Raw genomic sequence first — 17,048 nt, 5'->3', positions numbered from 1 at the left:
TTAAATATAGAAAGATACAGCTAAAAATGATGAATGTAAAAATATCTTTATTAATATATAAATGTCAATACATTAGTTGAGGTTTTACAAAGATAAGTACCATCAACATACAAATTCGATTGGCTTTAAGGCACCTATCTTTCATTCTCCCACTTGCAATAAAGTCAATTGCCCCTATATTTTAAACCCATATTATCAAGATGGCAATCAAATAGCTACAATGGTAAGATTTTAGTGAATGGATCTGCTATATTGTTCTTTGTTTCAACCCATTCAATAGATACATCTTGTCTCTCGATAATCTCTCGAATGAGGTGATAGCATTTGAGGATGTGCTTGGATCTGTGGTGAGATCTCGGCTCCTTTGTTTGAACAATGGCTCCAATGTTATCACAATAAAGTGGTACTGGTCGTTCAATTTCAGGAACCACTCCTAACTCAATTATGAATTTCTTCATCCAGACAGTTATCTTGGTGGCTTCACTAGCAGCAATGTACTTGCCTCAGTGGTTGAGTCAGCTACAGTCTGCTATTTGAAACTCTTCCAACTCACTACTCCTCTATTTATAATAAAGATATATTTAAATATTAATTTGCTACCATCTGGATCAGACTGAAAACTAAAATCGATATATCTTTTTTGTTTTAGCTCTGATCTTTGATCAATTAAAAAAATATCTTTAGTCTTTCTCAGGTACTTAAAAATATTTTTCATAGCTTTCCAGTGTTCTTCACCTGAATTATCTTGAAATCTACTGGCTATGCCTAAAGCATAAGCCACATCAGGTCTGGTACATAGTATGGCATGCATGATTGACCCTACTGTCGAAGCATAAGGGATATAATTCATCCTTTCTCTCTCTTCTTGTGTCTTAGGAGATATTTTCTTAGAGAGACGTATACCTTGACTCATTGGCAAGTAACCTCTTTTACTTACCTTAATGTTGAATCTCTTTAATACTAGGTCTATGTGCCTAGACTGGGATAAGCCTAACATCCTTTTAGATCTATCTCTATAGATCTTAATATCAAGTATATAGGATGCTTCTCCCAAATCTTTTATGGAAAATTGATTTGATAGTCAAGTTTTGATCGATTGAAGCATTAGGACATCATTCTCAATTAGTAATATATCATCGATATAAAGAACTAAGAAGACAATGGCACTCCCACTTATCTTCTTATACACACAAGGTTCATCTATATTTTTCGATGAAGCCAAACTATTTGGCAGTAATATCAAAGTGGATGTTCCAACTCTTCGATACCTGCTTTAATCCATAAATAGATTTTTTTAGCTTACATACTTGATTTGCTCTTCCACTTGAGATAAATCCCTCTGATTGTATCATGTAGATTTCTTTCTTAAGATTATAATTGAGAAAAACAATCTTGACATCCATCTATCAGATTTCATAGTCATAGTATGTAGCTATTGTAAGCAAAATCCTGATAGATTTGAGCATAGCCACTGGTAAGAAGGTTTCATCATAGTCAGTTTCTTATCTTTGTTTGAAATTTTTTACCACCAATCTAGTCTTGTAGGTTTGAACTTGGCCATCTACTCCAATCTTCTTTTTGAAGATCTATTTATAGTCTATTGGGATTGCACCCTCAAGCAAATCAACCAAAATCCATACTTGGTTGGTCATCATGGAATCTATTTTGGATTTTATGGCTTCCAACCATTTATCAGAGTCATTATTCATGATAGCTTCCGAATATATCAGTGGATCATCATTCTCAATGATACTAGCTTCATTGTCATTCCCAATAACAAAGCCATATCTTAGAGGTATACGATGAACTTTTTCTAATCTTCGTAGAGAAGGTGTATATTGTGGATGTACTTCTTTATTTTATACTTCTAGTTGAGGATTTTTTTAAGGACTGTCCATGTTTATTTATAGATTATTAACTTTTTAAAGTCCAACTATCCTCCCACTAGCCCCTTTTTGGATAAACTTTCTTTCCAAGAAAGTAGCATGCCTACTAACAATTACCTTTTATTTAGTAGGCACATAAAAGTAGGATCCAATACTCTCCTGTGGATAACCTGCAAACCTACATTTTTCACATCTAGCACTTAACTTATGTCCAAAATTATTTTTGACATAAGCTAGGCAGCCCCAAATCTTAAGATGCTTAAGATCATATTTTTTATCCATCCATATCTCATATGAAGTGCTAGAAACAGCTTTAGAAGGTATCCTATTTAAAACATATGCAGTAATTTTTAGGATATATCCACGAAAGATATTGACAGATCAGTGAAGGACATCATGGACCACACCATATCTAACAAGATACGATTTTCTTTTCTCACTACACCTGTAAGGAGGAGTCCATTCAAAAAGAATATCTTTAGACTTAAGATGATCAAAAAATTCATTGGATAAGTATTCTCCTCCTCAATCAGATCGAAGGATCTTAATATTTTTTTTAGTTTATTTTTCGACCAACCTTTGATACTCCTTAAATTTATCAAAAGCTTCGGACTTGTGTTTCATAAGAAATACATATCCAAACGTAAATAGATCATCAGTAAATATGATTAAATAGGAGTATCCTCCTCTAGCCATAGTCATCATAAGCCCACATATATCAGAGTGTATAAGAGCTAACAACTCGTTTGCCCTTTCTCTATGTCCAATAAAAGGAGTCTTAGTCATCTTTTTCATGAGACAAGATTTACAAGTCTCATATGATTCAAAATCACATGAGTTAAAAAAATATATTTTTGTACAACTTATTTATTCTTGACTCACTGATATGACCAAGACGGTAATGCCAAAAATATGTCTCATTGATATCCTCTCTTTTTCTTTTCATATTCATACTAATATGAAAAGTTTCTTCATTAAGAAACAAAACTAGAAGACCATTTTCAATAAAACCAATGCCAAAGATTTTATTAGAATAAATAATAAAGCAACTATTGCCCTTTACATTTATTTCAAAACTTTATCTTAATAACAAGCGTATAGATATTATATTCCTAATTAGTTTCGGCATATAGTAGCAGTCTTCTAGTTTCAAAACCCTGTCGAAAGGTAACTTTAGCAGGACCTACCTACAACTTCAGCATATATGGTCTCTCCATTAGCATCGAATAGCTTAAAGTCACCTTTCTTCAGCCTTCAGATTCTCTGTGGTCCCTGTAAAGATTTACAGATGTGTGAACCATAGGCGATATCCAATACTCAAAGATTACTAGCTGAATGACTTAATGATAAAGCAGTTTGTATCATATACATACCCTTTTGTGCAATGCTTGCACCATGCTTCACGATTGCAAGAAAATTTTTGCAATTTCTTTTCTAATGTCCTGGTTTACCATAGCAGAAATAGGTAACATCCTTAGCCGCCTTCTTCTTGAAGGTGATACTCTTAGGATTTAATTTTTATTTCAAATCCTTCTTTCCAATTTTCTTCTTATTTACAAGAAGAACAGTATCCTTCTCTCCCTTGATGTGGGTTTCTACTATCTTAAGCATATTAAGCAACTCTGGCAATGAAGTATCCAGCTTGTTCATATGATAGTTGATTACAAACTGAGAGAAGGAGTCTTGAAGAGATTGCAATATCATATCCTGATTGAGTTGTCTATCCATGTAAAAATCTAATTGACTTAATCTAGTGATCAAATCAATGAGTTTAAGCACATGGGTTTGAACTGGTGTGCTCTCAAACATCTTTGTCTAGAAAAGCTGCTTGGATATTTCATATCTGGCAGTCCGGCTCTGTTCTCCATGTAATTTTTTAAGATTAAGGAGGATGGATTGAGGATCCATTTCCTCATGTTGTCTCTGTAGCTCGTTGCTCATGGAGGCCAACATGATGCACTTGATAGTAGTACTATCATTCTGCCACATTTTATATTTGGCTCTCTCCTCCTCGGTAGCATCTTCCCTAATAGAATCAAGGCTGGGAGTATCCAAAATAAAGAAGATCTTTTCTTGCATAAGAATAATACGTAAGTTTTTCATCCAGTCCACAAAGTTTGGACCGATCAACTTATTATTATCTAGGATGATTCACAATGAGAGTGAAAAGTCATAATGAAATTATCTACATAACAAGAATAAATATACAATCAGACCACTCATAATGACATTCACAATAAGATAAGGTCTTCTATCTAGTTGTGTCTCTCACTATTTTATCAGATACCATAACCCTCTCCTATGGTAAACAAAAAATCCAATCCAAATTTCTTAAGTGGGGTTGATATCCTAATTCCTTATATCAGTCTCGTAGTTACACAATAAATCTCTATGAGTTCAAAGGTAGGAGACCCTTTTCAATTGCATCCCATGCAACTCTCAACAATATTCTTGCCTCTAAAACTCTTATAATCTTGTGGTTACACAACAAACTATAAAATTTTAGTTAAGTTAGATCCTTCATTTCCATACCGTCAGATTTGAATAATGATGCCTTTATGGTTACACAACAAAGCAGCACACTCAAAAATACCGTAAGTATCTAATATACATCAGAACTATATTATAACTATTTTTATAGCAGATCTTGTGATAACACAACAAACCTACTATAGTTCTAATCATAATATAGACCTAGCATGAAGTGAAAGAATAGTGCCCTGCAAGCCAATTACATGGGGATGCGATGAGACTTTTCTTTATTATCTTCCTACTCATTTGCATGACATTAATTATTTTATTTATATGAGGTATTATATTTTATCATTTACTGCATCATATTTTTATAATTATGAAAACCCCATAGATTAGGATAATAATTTTAGGGTGATGATGAGATCATGTCAGTGAGACCTAAAATCTTGATAACCCCAATCAAAAATATTCTCAGTCGTTGGATCATCGAGTCGGAGATTGATGACTCTAGTAAGACTGGTACATCCTATATATTCTTGATGGAGAGGGTGGTTGATCTCACAACCACTTGTATGGTGATACTAATACAAGAATGTAAGTGCTCATTAGAGAATGAGTTCACTGAACAGATCCACAAAAAGAATATCTGATGGAGCCTTACAGCATATCGATAGATGGTTCTTCAGTGAGAGTGGTGCATGTGATTCTTTGACTTGAGATCACTATGGTACCTTAAATGCATTGACCCTTACTTTGATTTATTCCCTAGCACATCATTTTGAGATGTGTGTGGGATATTCTGGGTATGACAAAATATGCATGGAGGTTGTGAGTGGTCAACAAAGAATCTATCACTCCTTATAAGAAGAGAGAACATCCTATGCGATCTCATAGGATGGTGACTCTGAAAGTCTCTAACTAGAGCAGGGATGAATAGTAAAAATAATTTCTATTGGTTCATCAATCAAGTCATCATCATCTGATCAAGATACATGTAGTTAGATATTTGGGTTTGACATATATCCACACCTATAGCTTTTCAGGGATGTTGCTGTTGGAAAATATATCCCAAAAGCCAATCGTCAAGCTGTTGACGGTTGAGCAACCAAGTATTGTAATTGATTTATTAATAAATAAAATATATTTAGTATTTTCATCATAAGCTTTCATATTCTAATGAACTTCGTTGTTATGATGCCAATCATCAAGCTGTTGACGGTTGAGCAACCAAGTATTGTAATTGATTTATTAATAAATAAAATATATTTAGTATTTTCATCATAAGCTTGCATCTTCTAATGAACTTCGTTGTTATGATGAAGTCCTTAGGACTATTCAGATTTGATAAAGAGAAAATTTATCAATTAGTCCTTAAAACTGTTCACGACCAAATGATAGACTGTTAATAAGGACGACAGCTTCTATCGAGCATAGGTCACTGTAGGCCATATGGGTTGGTTGTCCTCTTAACCAAGGAGTGTGGAGACACTAGTATGGCATATAGATGAGATATAAGGGTACATAGTCATTGAACATAACCAACTCCAAAGCATTCTACTGTCGAGAATATCTCTGATGGGATATAGGTATAAGTGTCCCTTAGACCTTAAATCACCTCAGTGACTTGCAAGTAACTCACTGTGCTTTGGTACTGGACTAACTAAATTTTTAATTCAGTGATGGAAGACTTCTGGGCATAGTCAAGTACTTGCAAAGTCAGTGTGTGATCGAGATGGGATTGACCACTCCACGAGTTGAAGAAGAATGAGTCATTGTATTTCAATTTAGCAAAACCTTGGCTAGGATAATCCATCAGATGGATTTCATATTTTGAAATACAATGTGGACAACCTGATCATAGTTGACAGTTGAACTCTGAGGTGTCCTATGATTATCTTGATCAAGGGGATAAATTATATGGAAACTATATCCGCATGGATTCTAAGGATGTTATTCTACACATTCGACCTATCCCATCGTCGGGTACCATTGTTAGATGGTCACTTTGATTGGTACAAAAATTTATTCCTATACTATCGGCTTAGATTCGAATCTATGAGGTCACACACATTAAAGTTCATGATCCGATCAGATGGTTGATTAATGATTAAGAATCGTTCTAGGGTTAAATGATCAATACGATTGACATTTAACCTAGTGCAAGTGTTGCAGGAGGATCGATTAGCAATTCGATTACTAATTAGCTTAATTTGATTAAGTCAATAGGATAAGATTAAGTTTAATTAAATATAATTTAATTAAATTTGGTTTGATCTTGATTGGATCAAGTTTAATTGATTTATTGGATAAGCCAAGTGCAAGGAAAAAACTAGTCCTAGTTCAATTTGGACTTGGGTCAACCTAATTTCTAATTTGATTAAAAAATTAAATCAGATTTAAATCTAATTTAATCTGATTAAATTAGATTCTTAATTGGGTTAAGATCTATTTTAATTAGGTTGATCTAATTTTAGTTTGATTTGGTTTGAGAAACCAAATTAAAATAAGTCATAAGATAGAATCCTAGTAAGACTAGGATTCCACCTTGCGCCACATGAGCCCCCCCACGCCCTCTCTCTTATTCCATGCCAATCCCCTCTTGTTTTGTGTGACAAAATCCCTCTTCCAGGTCTTTTCCATATCCAAAAGACTTTCTCTCTTCTTTCATACATGAAAAGTGGTTGTGGATCAAATCAAAGTAGAAATAAGTTTGGATTTCAAATTCTATGAGATAGAGCTTTAGAAATCCAAAACTCTTTCCTTTTTGCACCAAATTTATCCAAATTTTTTTAAAAATTTTTGTAGCTTTTAGGGCACACATTGTGCATCCTTTTCTAATGGTCCATGCATAAAAATAAGGAGGAGGAGCCCAAGAGTTGGGCGCCCCTTATCCTGCCATGTTTGGATAAGCCTTAACTAGGTATTTGACCTAGACAAGGACTCTATCATATCTCTCTCAATAAAATGAATTTCTTCATGAAATTTTTGAAGAATATAGAGATTTGAGAGAGATTTAGGGCATCCAAAAATTGAAGAGAAAGATGTTTTGGTCATGGAGATATAATAGACACAAGACAGGGTGTCTAGGAGAGAGTAAAGAGAAGAAGAAGAGGGTCTTCTTCTAGGGTTGTTAGTTTCATCTCTTTCCTTCCTCCATCTTGAGTTTTTTGAGAGAATCTCAGATCTAAAACTCCTCCTCCTACTTTTCATCTTTAGAAGAGTCTAAATCAAGAAGAAGGAGGCATCTGATCAACCATCGAAGAAGGATCAGTGCAGTACTAGCATACTGTGCTGATTTTTTGGAGCAGAACTTCTGATCGAGATTCGTGGGCTCGTGTGGACAACTCCTGGAGATCGGAAGTATGCATAGTTTGCAACATCATCCTCAAGCCTAGATTAGCAAGGTTAGAACATCTAACTTGCAAGGTAATAGATCTGATCTATTATTTAATACATACATTAGATGTAGTATAGAAACATGTTGATATGATCAATATGTAGTTCATGCTCTATATATTTTAATTTTTGATTTACTGCTATGTAATAATTATGTAATAGGATATTAGATCTAGAAATTTTCTAGTTTTAAAAAATAAATTTTGATTTATTTTAGTCTTTCGCTGTCTGATCTTGAAAAAATTTCAAGATCTAACCTTGAAACCCTAGATCTGGTTCCTTCAATTGGTATCAGAGCCTAGGTTATTTATTACATAATTATTTATACATACTTAGATTATTTTTTAAATTAAATCTAATTTATAATCTAATTATTAAATCTAAAATTAAAATTTTAGATCAATCACAAACTGCAAGGTTGTCCTGTTGTAAAATTTACCCCTTACAGTGCAAAGGTTGTCCTAGTTCGTGTAGATCTATCTTTAATCATAAATTTGTTAGATATGATCTAGATTAAATTTATGATTTATTAGATTTAAAAATATTTAAATCTAAAATAAAATCTCTTTGTTAATAATTTTTGTGCAAAGAAATTATTTCAATTACATGAACCTGTTTGGATTAGATCTAAAGTAGTTTCATATTTATTTCACTTGCATCTTAATTATGAATCAAACATACAATATGGTTGATAGAACCATATTGTAAAATTATTTTACAAACATAAAAATTATTTTTGAAAAGTCAAACTCAACCCTCAGTCCAAAACATAATTAAGAACTAAGAAGTTGTTTGATTAGGTTCTAGGATTGTGAATTGAAGAACCTAAGACACAAACCATAACACATTGGGTTAATGGGTTAGTGGGAATTAGGTCCATTAATTGGGTTATACCTATAGTTAGATTAAAGATGGACTTAATTATAGAATTGACTAAATCTAATCAATTATTATCTTAGATTAGGTCAAGGATTCTCTAGATCAATTACAATAGTTGTAGTTAGTCAAGTCAATGTCTTTAACGAGAATCAAATAGACTTAATTCTTGGCTAAGCGGTCTAGCACCAACTGTCAGGTTGATCTAATCAAAACTAATTAAATCAGTTGGTGTCTAAGGTAAACCAGACTAGTGATTTTTAATTGGGAGCCTGCTTACCTGACCATTTTTTATGGTGTCTAAGGCAAGCTTTGGTCGACCCTCCCATTGATCGAACTTATCTGGCCTCTTGGTGAAATTATATTTTGATCGGATCACTTGACTATTCGAGCTGACCTATGTTAGTTAGAAAAATCAGTGTGACTGATTTAGGTGCTCCTAGACCAGCCCTATTGATGCATAGTTGTTGATAGCACCAAAAATAACTCTACTCACTACGTAGGTAGGATGAGTCGAGATCGTATCCTCAGGGATCTTGGGCTAAGTTGAGATTACAAAATAAAAGAAAGAAGTATTGTTTTGATTTAGAAAATAAATTATCTTAAAATTGATGTAATTAAAAAATAAAGAGCTTGAGAGTTTTGAATTAATTTTGCACTAGTAGAGTTGTATCTCTTTTTTTTAATTAAATAGATGGATTAATCTTAGAAAAAATACCTATCTTTTCTAGGTACACTCTGTACTCATAGATCACGGTGCGTCTCCAGAAAGTACTAGGTAAACAACTCTTCTTTCCTCGGCACGCCCCGTACCTGTAGATCATGGCGTGTCTCCAGAAAGTAAAAGTTGTTCCTAATATTAATCTAACAGGAAAGCATAAATAAAAGCATAAGAAAGAGAGCAAATAAAGAACTCATGATGATTTAAATAAAAAATATAATCTTTATTGCATATAAAGAAATACAAGAAAGTTTAGAACAATAAACCCACTCTGTGTCGTTACAAAATTTCTCCTCCACTTCTGAGACTGCTAACCTAGTTGCTCATGGAGTAGTCCCTTTCTCTTCTTCTATGCAAGGCTCTAGAAGAATTTTTGCCCTCCTCAAATGAGAGTACAAGAGCCTTTTCATAGGTGTTAGGAGGGAGGAGTTTTACATGGTTTTCAAATGTGGGACTAAAAAAAATACTAAGGACTAAAAGATGGATGGATGAGATGGAAAGATCACAAGTAGATAAAGAAAATACAAATTCTTCCTCTTGAAGTATTTCCAAGTATTATATTTTTTTCTATTAATTTTCAGATCCATCTGCTATCATGAGCGTCCGTCTGTTTGCCACTGTGTCCGCCAGCACAAACTCCTTGCGAACCCGCCATGCTGTATGCCTGCAATGCCATGTGCCCGCAATCTTCTTTCACGGACCCGTTAGCTGTTAGAAAACCACTTACGCTCCTTTTTGATTAGAAAATTATAAAAAAAAACTTTTATTTCTTTAAAATGATGCCTATATCTTTTTTGGATTCCTTGCATAGTATCTTTATTTTCTATAATACCGTATGCATCCTTCTTTTATTTTAATTTTATTTTAAGTTTAATTTTCTTCAAACTTGAGTCTTTTTGATCTGCGAATCGGACTCTTTGTATCGGCGATCACCTTTTCTGAAAAATATAAAAAAGAGCATCAAATTCTTAATAAATAAAATAAATTAAATATAATTTTTTACTTTAAATGACTTAAATTAAGTATTTATCACACTCCGCAACTTAAATTTTGCTCGTCCTTGAGTAAAATAGATATATCAGCATTGTGTACCGACTCGATCTTGAATAAAAAATTAGGTTAGACATCCCAAAAGGTAGATGATATCTGGTCAGACTATTAAAGAGATACTTCATTGGATTATCAATTTGACCCAATTAGTGGCTGAGTATTAACTAAAGAAATTTCAAGAGCTTTTCTTTCACAAACTCTCCTCTTTATTCTTTAAATCTTCTAACTTAATGTGAGAGAGATTTATTATCTTCTTGCAATTTAGTCCCCTTATTATCCACTATATATATATATATATATATATATATATATATATATATATATATATATATATATATATATATATATATATATATATATATATATATATATATATATTTAACATTGCCCATCTTTTTACGTGAACCACAATGCTTACTTAGGCGAAGGAGCCCGATTACTCAGTAGGAAACCAATATTTTTTTTTTAAAATAAATTTTAAGAAAAATTTTTGCATACCTCGACCTTTCCACCCAATCTCTTATGAAGTAGATTCTTTATTGAGATCAGTAAGAAGAGGGTTGTAGAATCACTCCTAAAATTTGGTCTAGTCTAAATCCTACCATTCATTGGGTTTTTTTAATAATTTATTCCTCAGTATCTCTAAAATTATCTTGATCGTTAATCATTCATTGATTAGGATGCCTAATTGATTCTTAATCAAAATAAAATTTAGATACACAAAACTAATTATTTCTGACCATACTTGAAGATTTGATTAATTTTCTTCCCCCCCCAACTTAATCTACATTGTCCTCAATGGAGTAGGAAAGCAAAGAAAATAAAAGAAGAGAGTGCACCTAGGATAATTTTGCTTCGGAAGTTGAAGATAGCTTCATTGATTAATAGGCTCTTGTTCTAAATATCTGCGGCTACAGTAAAGTAAAAAAGAATATGAAATCATTGGATTGCCTCCCAACAAGCGCTAAGTTTTACATTTTTAGCCAGACGTCAAGTATATTATTCATTATAAAGTGGATCACACAGGTAGATGGTGTCGATTCATTCTTTATGTGCAATTTCATCTACATATGGCTTCAGACATTGGTCGTTTACCTTAAATGTATTGCCATTCTGGAGCCATGAATTTCAATTGCTCCATGTGGGAATATTTGTGTGACAATGAAAGGTCCATCCCATCGGGATCGAAGTTTATCGGGAAAAGGCGTAACCTGGAATTGAAAAGCCATACCTTTTGATTTAGCTCAAATGATTTTTTAGAGAAATATTTGTCATGAAATACTTTGGTTCGAGCCTTGTAAATTCATGAACTCTCGTATGCATCGTTGCAAAGTTCTTCCAGTTCATTGATTTGCAACCTTCGATTAGAACCTGCATTCTTCATGTTAAAATTAAACATTCGTATGGCCCAGAGTGCATGATATTCTAATTCAACCGGCAGATGGCAAGCTTTGCCATAAACTAATCGGTAGGGTGACATACCGATAGGGGTTTTAAAAGCTAAACGGTAAGCCCATAATGCATCATCTAAGCGAAGAGACCAATCCTTTCTATCGGGTCTAATCATCTTTTCTAGGATATGTTTAATCTCCCTATTTGACACCTCTACCTGACCATTAGTTTGGGGGTGATATGGTGTGGCCACTTTGTGTGTAATATTATATTTTTTCATAAGTGCTTCAAAATATTTATTCATAAAATGAGTCCCCCCATCACTAATGATCACCCTTGGGAAGCCAAATCGACTAATAATGTTTCGTTGGATAAAACTAGTTACAACTTTATTATCATTAGTCCATGTAGCTATTGCCTCCACCTATTTTGACACGTAATCAACTGCCACCAGAATATATTCGAATCCAAATGAGGTTGGAAAAGGTCCCATGAAATCAATCCCCCAAACATCAAAGATTTCTATTACTAAAATGGGGGTCCGTGGCACCATATCCTTCTTGGATAAATTTTCTGTTTGCTGACATTGCAGACAACTTCGACCAAATTCATGTGTATCCTTGAAAAGCGTTGGCCAATAAAACCCACTCTACAGCACTTTTGCTATAATTTTTCTTCCACTAAAATGTCCCCCACATGCCGAAGAATGGCAAAAAGGTGAGAATGATTTGGAATTCACTCTCGGGGATACAACGGCGAATAACTTGGTCATGACAGTATTTGAATAGTTCAGGTTTCTTCTAGAAATAATATTTAATTTGTGAGAAAAATTGATCTTTTTCTTGTTTTGTCCAGTGAGAAGGTACTTGTCTTGTTGATAAGTAATTGACAATATGGGCAAACCATGAAGGATGGCTAGAGGAGATTGCGAAAAATTGTTTATCAGAAAATTTCTCTTTGATCTCATCTATGCCTATCGTGTGTTCAACTAAGATCCTGAAGATGTGATCAGCTACCACATTCTCAGAACCCTTCTTATCTCAGATTTTCAGATCAAATTCTTGTAAAAGAAGGATCCATCTGATCAAACGTGGTTTAGTATCTTTCTTTGAGAAGAGATGTTTCAAAGCCGCATGATCAGAGTAAACTAGAACCTTAGACCCTAACAGGTATGAGCAAAATTTTTCAAGGACGAACACTACTGCTAGTAGCTCTTTTTCTATTGTGGTGTAGTTTAATTGGACATCAAAAAGAGTCTTGCTAGCATAATAGATCACATGTGGCTCCTTAATGATTTTTTGGCCTAAGACAGCACCTATTGCAAAGTGAGAGGCATCACACATAATCTCAAATGGAATGGAGCAGTCAGGGGGTTTTATTATGAGTGCTGTTGTCAGGACTGTTCGTAATGTGTTGAATACTTTCAAACAGTCTTCGTCAAAGACAAATGGTGTGTCCTTGGCCAACAGATTGCACAGGGGTCTTGAAATCTTGCTAAAGTCTTTGATGAAGCATCTATAAAATCTGGCATGACCTAAGAAGGATCGTATTTGTCAAACCAAAGTAGGGGGTGGTAGTTTTGAAATGACCTCAACTTTGGCTTTATCTACCTCGATCCCTCTTTCAAAAATAATATGTCCTAATACAATTCCTTTTCGCACCATGAAATGGCTCTTCTCCCAACTTAGGATGAGATTTGTCTCCATACACCATTTAAGAACTTTGAAAAGATTATGGAGACAATCCTCAAAGGTGATTCCAAACACAGAAAAATCATCCATAAAAACTTCAAGACATTTGTCCACCATATCCAAAAAAATGGCTAGTATGCACCATTGAAATGTAGCGGGTGCATTGCAGAGCTCAAATGGCATACGCCAAAAAGTGAAGGTGCCATAGGGGCAGGTGAAGGTAGTCTTTTCTTGGTCATCCAAAAATACAGGTACTTGATTGTACCCTGAATAACCATCAAGAAAACAAAAGAAACTTTGTCCTGCTAATCATTCTAAGATTTGGTCGATGAAGGACAATGGAAAATGGTCCTTCCTAGTAATGGCATTTAGTTTTCTATAATCTATGCATACTCGCCATCTAGATGATATGCGAGTGGGAAGCAGTTCACCTTCTTCGTTTTCAACCACAGCAATACCTGATTTTTTAGGTACTACTTGAGTGGGACTGACCCATTTACTATCGGATATGGGGTAGATGATTCCAGCATCTAACCACTTTACCACCTCTTTCTTTACTACTTCACGCATGTTTGGGTTCAATCTCCTCTGCATATCTCGATGGGGTTTGACATTTGCCTCAAAATGAATATGGTGCATGCAAATGGAGGGGTCAATTCCTTTTAAATCGATAATGGACCAACTGATAGCCTCTTTGTGTTCCTTCAGAATACCAACCAATTGTGCTTCCTGATTAGGGGTCAAGTCTGATGCAATGATTGCCGGGAGGGTGTCATTGGGTCCTAGAAATACATACTTGAGCGTAGCAGGAAGGGATTTCAATTCTAACATAGGTGGTGATTCTAAAGATGGGACTATTTGTGTACTAGCTAATATGGGCAATGGCTCATACTTGATTGTCCATGAAGGAGTGGTTTTATCGTGTGGTGTATCCAACAAGGTGTTAACTTCTTTCATATATCCCTCAAAGTCATACACTCCAAAGTGAGCCAAGCAAGTATCTAAGGGGTCTGGTGCTAGAATTGTGGGTGTTGCATCTTCTATAATGTCTTCTAGTGTATCTACTTCGAAGCAACTATCCATTGATGGTCCTTGGGAAGCACCAAACACATTCAGTCTCAGTTTCTTATTCCCAAATGATACGTCCATGACTCCTGTCCTATAATTAATGCATGCATTTCCCGTAGCTAGGAAGGGTCATCCTAAGATAATGGAAATTTATCTTGGGTTGCCACTTAGTTTCATGTCGAGAACCAGAAAATCAACTGGAAAGTAAAACTCATCTACCTTGACCAAGACATCCTCAAGCATTCTACGTGGTTCCTTAATTGATCTGTCGGCTAATTGCAGTGAGACTGATGTGGGTTTCAGTTCTTCGAATCCAAAAAGTTCATACACTGAACTAGATAAAATATTCACACTTGCCCCTAAGTCCAGAAGAGCTTTTTCAATGTGATAATTTTCTATAACACAGGAAATGATGGGGGCTCCTGGGTCCTTAAGCTTTGGAGGAGTGGCATGCTGGAAGACAGAACTAGCCTATTCAGTGAGACATACTTTCTTTGGGATTTGTGATCTAGATTTACGTTTTTGGATGCACAAATCTTTCAAAAATTTGGCATAAGTAAGGACCTGTTTGATTGCATCTAGAAGGGGAAGATTAATTTGGACTTGCTTAAACAATTTCAACATCTCGTCGAGTCTTCCTCCCTTCTTATCTACAGGAATAGGGGCTTTCAGGGCATCCGAAAATGGGGCTTTAGGCAAGTAAGATGATTCCGGTGTAGTTGGTTCATTCTTTATTTTAAGGTCCTCCTTGTTCTTGGGTGATTTGACTTCGGTTAGAGGTTTAGGGTCGGTCTCATTGATTTTACTAGTGTGTTCAATGACCTTCCCACTTCTCAGAGTCATGATTGATTTGGCATGTTCAGAAAAAGCTTCTGGGGTATTAGAGCTCTCAATCACAAATTGCCCTCTTGGGTTGCTCTCGGGTTGGCTAGGTAATTTTTCTCCTTCCCTCCTACTGAATGCAGTCGCTAGTTGACCTATTTGGGTCTCTAGCTTAGCAATGGATTGTGTGTGGGAGTTAAGGGTCTGAGTGTTGACTTCTAATCGTTCTAGTGCTTTTAGAACTTTTTCCTCAAAAGTTGAGCTGTGACCAGTAGTAGACAGTTGAAGAGCATTTTGAAATTGATGGTATGTTCCATGCCTATATGTTGGATCCTGATATTGAGGTCGAGGTGCGGCAGGGCCAACCACTGGTTGTGGTCTCCAGAAAAAATTTGGATGGTTTCTCCAGCCGGGGTTATAAGTGTTCGAATATGGATCATTTTCGGGTCTACGAGCTTGTTGGACTTGAGCTTGCTAAATCTGCTCGTTCACAAACTTAGAAAATTGAGGTGCGGCTGGGCATTCACTAACAAAATAGTTCGGACTTGCACACAATGCACAAACTTCTTGGATTTGGTTAGGTGGAATCGGGGATTGTCTAGTATTTAGAAGATGGTCTAATTTTTGGGACAGTTCATCTACCTTACTATGGATATCTATGACGTTTCCAATCTGATAAATTTCACTTCTTTTTTGTTGAAGCATGGGTTGTTCTCTAGAGGTGGCAGACATATGATGTAGAAAATTCTCATTAAGTATTTCAAAGAGCTGCCAGACTTCATCCTCACTCTTTAGCATGAATATCCCACTACATGATGCATCAACCATTTATCGGTATTTCTTCGATAGACCATCATAAAAATATTGACAAAGTTGCCATTTAGGGACAGCATGGTGTGGATATTTACGAATGAGGTCCCTTAACCTTTCCCATGTCTCATGAAAAAGTTCACCCTCCAATTGGAAAAAACTAGTGATAGCTTTTCTAATTTGATTTGTTTTTCCAATTGGAAAGTATTTCTTGAGAAATTTTCTCTGAAGATGATCTCAAGTTGAAATGGTTATAGAGTCTAAGGAGTTTAACCAATGCTTGGCTTTATCCTTAAGTGAGAAAGGGAATAGTTTCAACCTAAGGGCATCATCGAAAAAGTTTTGGATTTTTACTGTGGAACAAATTTCAAGAAATTCATCCAAGTATTTGTATGGGTCCTCGTTACTAAGTCCATAGAATGACGCCAACATTTGAATAATGCTAGACTTAATCTCATATTGGGTAGCTTCTATTGGAGGTGCTTGAATGCATGGAGAGTAGGTATACGAGGATGGAGTGAAATATTCTCTCAATGAGCATGGAGGATTAGCCTCACCAGGTGCAGCCATGTTTCTAACTTGGATAGTCCTAAGAGTCTTTTCTAATTCTTCGTCTAATAGTTGCAAGTCGGGTTGTTGCTCCTAGATTGATTTTGATGACTACAAAACAGTTGGAAGGGATACAAATAATTTTTATGTGAAAAAGACCTTATGCTCTACAGGGGCAAAATCGTAATTTCATCAAAACTCTGATTTGATAGCATCATCGTGTAGAACAAATGATATGTAATCTATTGGTGAAAGTTTCATGGTTTTTGGACTTATATTTTTGGAGTTATGAAGGTTTGAAGTTCATGAGTC

General features: G+C 35.0%; 1 non-coding gene across 1 annotated transcript; it reads left to right on the top strand.

Moving 5' to 3' along the window:
• Positions 1 to 16,263: 16,263 nt before the first annotated feature.
• LOC140851318 (small nucleolar RNA R71) lies at positions 16,264 to 16,369 on the top strand. The gene has a single exon (XR_012134069.1). It is a non-coding gene; the product is annotated as a small nucleolar RNA R71 (small nucleolar RNA).
• Positions 16,370 to 17,048: the final 679 nt, after the last annotated feature.

Source organism: Elaeis guineensis, chromosome 8, assembly GCF_000442705.2.
Source record: "Elaeis guineensis isolate ETL-2024a chromosome 8, EG11, whole genome shotgun sequence".
NCBI classification, from domain to species: Eukaryota; Viridiplantae; Streptophyta; class Magnoliopsida; order Arecales; family Arecaceae; genus Elaeis; species Elaeis guineensis.
The sequence above is the reverse complement of the archived record's forward strand: the minus strand, read 5'-3'. Positions and strand labels throughout refer to the sequence as shown.